The sequence below is a fragment of the Pteropus alecto genome, unplaced genomic scaffold, assembly GCF_000325575.1.
Source record: "Pteropus alecto unplaced genomic scaffold, ASM32557v1 scaffold21, whole genome shotgun sequence".
Lineage (NCBI taxonomy): Eukaryota > Metazoa > Chordata > Mammalia > Chiroptera > Pteropodidae > Pteropus > Pteropus alecto.
The window spans coordinates 11,786,321-11,792,939 of record NW_006436282.1 but is presented as its reverse complement, the minus strand read 5'-3'; the positions used below and the strand labels follow the sequence as shown (position 1 = coordinate 11,792,939).

Genomic DNA, 6,619 nt, shown 5'->3' with positions numbered 1-6,619 from the left:
AAAATGGAAAGCATAGCCACTTTATCCATAACTCAAGAAGGTAATACACTATTGCACTAGAGAATTTGGCTTTTCATTATTTCAACTCAAGAGCCATTCATGACTTTTTATTTAAGGCAATTGATTTTTACGCAATCAGATGTACTCTCCAAGGGTCTGGGTACATTCTCAGACAGCTTTTGGAAACCATGCAAATGCTTTTAAGACTATGGGTACTCATTCTTCTCTAGTCCACAGACTCTCACCTGCATTTGACGCTGGTTGTTGCCTTGTGCTGTGCTGTTCCTACTAAACTTGGATTTAGGTCCTGGCACTGGCCTGGCTGGATGTCCTCATACTTTTTTCTCTGACTCTTTCTGTGCTCTACTTCTTTCTTCATCCTCCTAAATGGATGGGTATCACCAAGGTTTGGTGCTGAGCTTTCTGCTCTACATTTTCCCTTGAGAAACACATTTAATTGTACAACTTCCAGTAGAATATATCAATGACTGGTTTACAGTCTTAGATCCATATCAGAGCCTTGGTCCACCTGAGGGGTAAGCTGATGAAGTTACTCAGCTCCATAGTATTAAGACTTCTATATAATGTTGAGAAATAAGTTTTTAAAATATTGGAATAAACTTCATGTGTAAGATGTGAGAATCTTATATTTTAGAGAATCTGAATATTAGTCTGTGACTCTAATAAAAAATATAACTAGAATTAGGATTTTAACTTGAAAAGTGTAATATATTTCACCGCAAGCAATATCTATATGATCAGTAGAACTTCATTACTATGCAGTAATTTTTATTTATACTTATAAGAATTGATAAAGTGCTTAGAAGGTTTTGCTAATGAAGTTTGTGAGTCTGCCATCTTAAGCATTTAAAAAGCTTAAGAGAATTAGATGTTTGGTATTAAATTTGTAAACGTAGTTAAAAATATTTAACATAATTTATTAACAAAGTTTGTAAAAGGGGCTATTTAATCAACTGAATTTAATCTATTAAATCTATTTAATTTAGGTGAACTTAATCTTTTGAAATTTATTTTAATTAAATATCAAGAAACAAGTTGTAGACATCTGATGTACAACATCGTGTTTATAGTTAACAATACTGTATTACACACTTTAAAATTTGTTATGAGAGATCTCACGTTATCTGTTCTTACCACAATAAAAAAGAGAAAAAAAACAAGTTAAAATAGATTTTCAATTTTATACCAATTTACTGTGTTCAAAATAAAATATTTTGTATACTTTATATAAATATACAAAATTTATATATTTTTAAAATTAAACTTATAGATTTATGAAAACTAGGTTTTAAAGTTTTACCTTTAATACACTGAATAGCATTTAAACCCCAAGAAGTGGGAGAAATGAGAAACAATTACTCAAATGGCAATCAACTCTTTCTATATGTCAAACACTAATGCTATGTGTCTATTTCTCTAAGCTAGAGTTTGGGGAGAGCTTATTTATACAGCAACTTAGTTTGCAATTACACATACAGTCATCCCTTGGTATCCACAAGGAATTGGTTCCAGGTTCCCCTAGTGAATACCAAAACCTGCAGATGCTCAAGTCCCTAATATAAAAATGGTATAATATTTGCATATAACCTATGTACATCCTCCAGTATGCTTTAAATCATCTCTAGATTACCTATAATACCTAAAACAATGTAAATTCAATGTAAGTAGTTGTTATTCTATATCGTTTAGGGAATAATGACAGGATAAAAAAGTCTGTACATGTTCAGTACAGACACAACTATTATAGGTCTAACTACACTGTACACATCAGCAACAATGTAACTTTTAAAAAATATTTTCCATCTGTGGTTGGTTGAACCCTTGGATGTAGAACCTGTGGATATGGAGGGTTGACTGTATGTTTTTGAAAAGGCTCTTTTAGAGGCAAAGTCCTTGAGTGCTTAGAAGCTATTCTCATTTTCCTCTTCATAAGGCTCATCATTATTCAGTTTTGTGAGATTAACATTTGCTTACAGGTTGATGTCTTTACTTCTTGACATCAGAGAGCAGCTTGGTAAACTGAAAGGAATGTTGAATTAATTACAGCAATTATAAGGAATTTTAGTCCTCTCTCTTAACAGTTTTGTGTCTCTGGGCCAATTACGTCAACCCATTTATTTCCTTATTAAAAAAAAATGTCATTTTTGGAGGTTCTTATCATAACAAATTATTTTTTTCAATAACGTGTTGAAAATTTAATCCTTATGACAGGCTATATTCAAAGAGAAATCAGTGATTCTGCTGTCAAGGAGTTAATAGACTTAATATTAGTAATGGAGTAAATAGACTGAGACCTAAATGATTGTGATACAGAGAAGCAAATGACACATTTTGTAATAATAACTAATTTTTTGAGTGCTTACTATGTGCTATTTACCATTCTAAAACCTGTCCCTCCATTGTCTTATATAAGCTTCCACAGATTCTGTAAAGTAGGTCTTACTATCCCCACTTTATGAGTGAGACAACTAAAGTACGGAGAGGGTAGTTTAAAGAGATGAGGAGAGCATGTAATAGTCAAAAGCTAGATGTAAACTCAAACCAATCTGAATCTATACCTTGGCCTCTTAACCACCATGCAATATGTCCTTTTGAGAGTGAAGTCTAAACTCCCTAGAATGGTATTCAAGGCCCCAGAGAAATAGCTCCAAAATGTATTTCCAAAACTATTTATAAATTACCCAGATGCCTCTCACTCCAGTGAAGCTAGTTCCATTAAATACTCAATGAAAATATTTTGTAAATTCTATATCACTGTCCCCATCTGGAAACTTTGCTTTCTACTACCAATTCGAGCCTTCTAATGGATAGCGAGCTCTACGTCCTCTGAAATATAATAACAGCTGATGTCTATACTACTTACCTGTCCCTTATGGCATGCTATTCTCATGTGGATGGTTAATTTTTAGTGTGGTTGTATCTTAATTCTTCAATCGAATTGTAAGTAACCTCAGAGCAAAAACAATGTCTTCAACTTCTTTGTGTTTTCCCAAGGCATGTCTTACACCCTGAATTGCAATTATCTCTGTATGTGTCTGGCTGGCTACCTCAGTAACTGACCATGTCTTTTTCATCTTCATGTTTTTAATGTGTGGCATAATATGTACAACATAAATAGGTTCAATGGATATTTGGTGGAAAAAAAAGAATGACTGAAAAATGAGTACTCAGCACACATTAGATACTCAATAGTTACTAGTTATTATTACTATAAGTCTCCAAATTTTACTCAAAAATAGAAAATAACCTATTTTAAAATCTGCTTGAATAAAACCCTCTAAAATTACAGTGACACAAATATATAAAAACTAAAGCTATAACAACCACTTAATTAGGCTGTTAGGATCACTGGTACTAAGCTTAGTTTCACTACCAAACAATATTTCATAGATCACATACTCACATCCTACTCAGAGAAAAAATAACCAAAAACATCTGCCTGTAACAACAGATTTCTAAGAATAGCAAGAAAATCTCAAAGACTGATCACATGACATCACTGTTAAAAGTGACGTTTAATAACATAAAAAACTCATACTACCTACAAAACTCTAGTTGTTTTCCGCCAAGACCGATATGTGTGCCACAGATGCCACAGTCACAATGATGCTTATAAGGTAGTACCTAATAATTACTTCCTCCCTGCCGTAACTTAGCCACTGAGACAAATACAGGTTTTTTTTTTTTCTGACACAAGAGCAGGTACCAGAATATAGTAGGATAATTATAATATCATCATAATTAATTGCAAGCGGAGATGTTTTTAATTACCAAGTGTTATTGGTTGAGTTATATCTCCCTAAAATACATGTGTTGTAATCCTAAACCCAAGTACTTTGAATATGACTATCTCTGGAGATATAATATTTAAAAAGGTAATTAAGTTAAATCATTAGGATGAGTTCTAATCCAAGATGACTGGTATCCTTAAGAAGAGAAAATTAAGATACAGATAAGTACAGAGGGAAGACCATGTGAAGACAGAGGGAGAAGATGGCATCTACAAGCAAAGGAGAGAGGCCTCAGAAGAAATCAAACCTGCAGATGCCTTGATCTCAAACTTCTAGTTTCCAGAATTGTGAGAAAATAAATTTCTGTTGTTTCAGCCACCCAGTCTGTGGTACTTTGCTACAGCAGACCTAGCACACTAATAGAGCAAGTACTTCTTCCTTTCTTAATTTATTAAAATCTAATTTAATACTCAGAAACAATCACGTATGGTAGTATTTCCCCATTTTATAGTTAGGGAAACCAACGTTTCAGAGATGTTAAATGATGTTTCTGTGATCACCCAGTGAGCAAGAACCAGGATGCAAGACTCAGACTAGAATCTCCTGCCTGAAATCCTGCTGACTTTTCACTCTCAGCAGGTGATGAGTGACAAGATACTTGAGTTTTGGTCCCAGAAATGCCCTAAACTGGTTGTGGAAACTTCAGAATCATTAATTTTTTAACATCTTTGTTTTATCATCTGAAAAATGAAGGGGTTGAACTAAGTATTTTAATGGCCGAATAGACTAAGGGTTTATATAAAAGCCTTTCCAGTTTTAAAAATTTAGCTCAAATCATTGTTTCCTAACTCCTAAATAAATTGTCTCTGTAAACTCATTTAGAATTGAAAGAAAATTCAATATTTGGGGAATCAATTACTATTTTGCCCACAGAAATTGTCTTACCAAAAAATACATATTTAAAAACGTTTTGAAATATTATGAACTTAACTCACTTAAAAAAGTAATTTTTATAGGATTTGCATCCCATTAGTTAATTTTTGTTTTTGAAGATTTCTCCATTCTGAGCTTTTAAAGACTGCACAGAGCTTCATGAACAAAACACAAGACTTTTTTTTTTTTTTTTTACAGAAAATCTTGAGTTCAGGTTTAAAATCTTTAGTGAATAATTTCATTATCTTGAGAGGAAAAAAAGTAGTTTCAGACCTTAGTTTCTAAGTCTGAGAAATAGTGTAAATGGCTTCCTGCATGCTTATAAAAAAGTTTGCCATTAAATGAAAGAATATCTGTAAAATACCTTTGAACTCTTTGGAGGGAAGTTGCTGTATTATATATTCAACTGCAAAGTAATAAAGACTCATAGTGTTAGGGTATCTTTTTTTCAATAACTTCCTCAGTTTTGGAATATTATGTGAGTGCTTGGTTTGTACATTGTTCATATCTATAGTAAATGTATATTTTATTTGCCAGGAAGAGGGAAGTTTACCATGGAAAATAATTTATACTATAATGGAAGATAGCAGGTTATATGACCCTAAGGGTTCAATTGTGAATCATCTCTTGTGTGTTTTTGAGTAAAGGCAGTCTATCCAAGGGGAGAAAAAAAAATCTACAAACCACATAGTCCATCCAATCACATAAAGACAAATCAACCTTCAGGCAAATCAAAAGTCTTCATTTAAAGCTTACCTGGATTTGGCATGCTGCCGATCTTGTCCAAATCCCTTAACAATATACTTCCACAAACAGTTAAAAACATGCATAATGAAAATCATACCCTTTGCAACGTTATTTTTAAAAACAAGAAAATCTTTATCCCAAAGGAGACAATCGCTTAGAAAAAGCAAAGTTCCTCTCTGAGTTTGCAACATGTAAATAGGGATTAGTGGGTGGGATTGCGGTGTGCTCCGGTGCATAAATAGAGGTTGGGCAGAGCTGGCACACTAGGAAACTTGGACGGCACAGAGGCCACCTGGCTCACACAGACAGGTGGGTGGGGAACTCCAGGTAAGATTCCTGACAATAGCGTTGGAGTGCTCAGAGTAAGCTTTGGCCTTTGATTACTGTGTAAAGTTGCAGGCAATCAACAGAGAAGTGAAAGGTAGTTTCAAGGGCACTTGAATGGGATTTGAAGAGAGAATAAATGAAAATTTCACCAAAGATTTACTGAGGCCTTTCTTTGGCCAGAGCTGGCAGAGTGCTCCGTTCCTGAGCTGGTTCAAGGTAATGATTTCTCCCTTGGGAAATAAGAGGTGTAAGAGTAGATGAACTCTACTTGTTTTTAAACCTGGGACAGGGCCCAGGGTCTTCTGTCACTGTGCACTGGTCACCCATGTAATGCTCCATTTCTCTCCTACTGCCTAAAGCAAGGCCCATAAGACTAGGAAACTTTAGTTCGGATTGCCTGCTTGGAACTGCAGTTCAGAATATTATTGCAAGTCAGAAAAACAGTTCTTCGCTATCTGGTGCAAAGATATTCTTGTTGCTCTTCAATCTTTAAATTCATGGGATAGAATATAAGAGGAGAGATCTGGGTGCTTTCCTGAAGCATTTATGAAATTTATGAATAGAAATACTGAAACCTGCAAGTTCATTCCTTGCCAAAGATAAGAGGACAGATAGAGCGACCAGTAAAAAGTGCAGGAAAGGGAGGGAGGGAGAAAGAGAGAAAGAGGTGGGGGGACGGAGAGAGGGAGAGAGGGGATGGGGGAGAGAGAGAGAGAGAGAGCGCGCGAGAGAGAAAGTTTGTGTGTCTAAATTGTCAATATCTTCCATTGTTAGCATTCTGTTTTGAGGTGGTTTAGGCAGGAAGTTTACAGAGCAGGGTCTATTATGAAAATTCGGTAGAATGAAATCTCAGAAAGTCA

General features: G+C 34.6%; 1 protein-coding gene across 2 annotated transcripts in view; it reads left to right on the top strand.

Moving 5' to 3' along the window:
- The first annotated feature begins 5,580 nt into the window (after positions 1–5,580).
- The window catches only part of AGR2 (anterior gradient 2, protein disulphide isomerase family member), a 14,298-nt gene continuing 13,259 nt past the window's right edge, over positions 5,581–6,619 (top strand). The window contains exon 1 of one of the 2 annotated variants that reach the window (XM_006911965.3): positions 5,581–5,759. The gene's annotated coding sequence lies outside the window, so the exon portion shown is untranslated. The remainder of the gene's footprint in view (positions 5,760–6,619) is intronic. The other variant, XM_015589430.2, reaches the window with a different exon arrangement.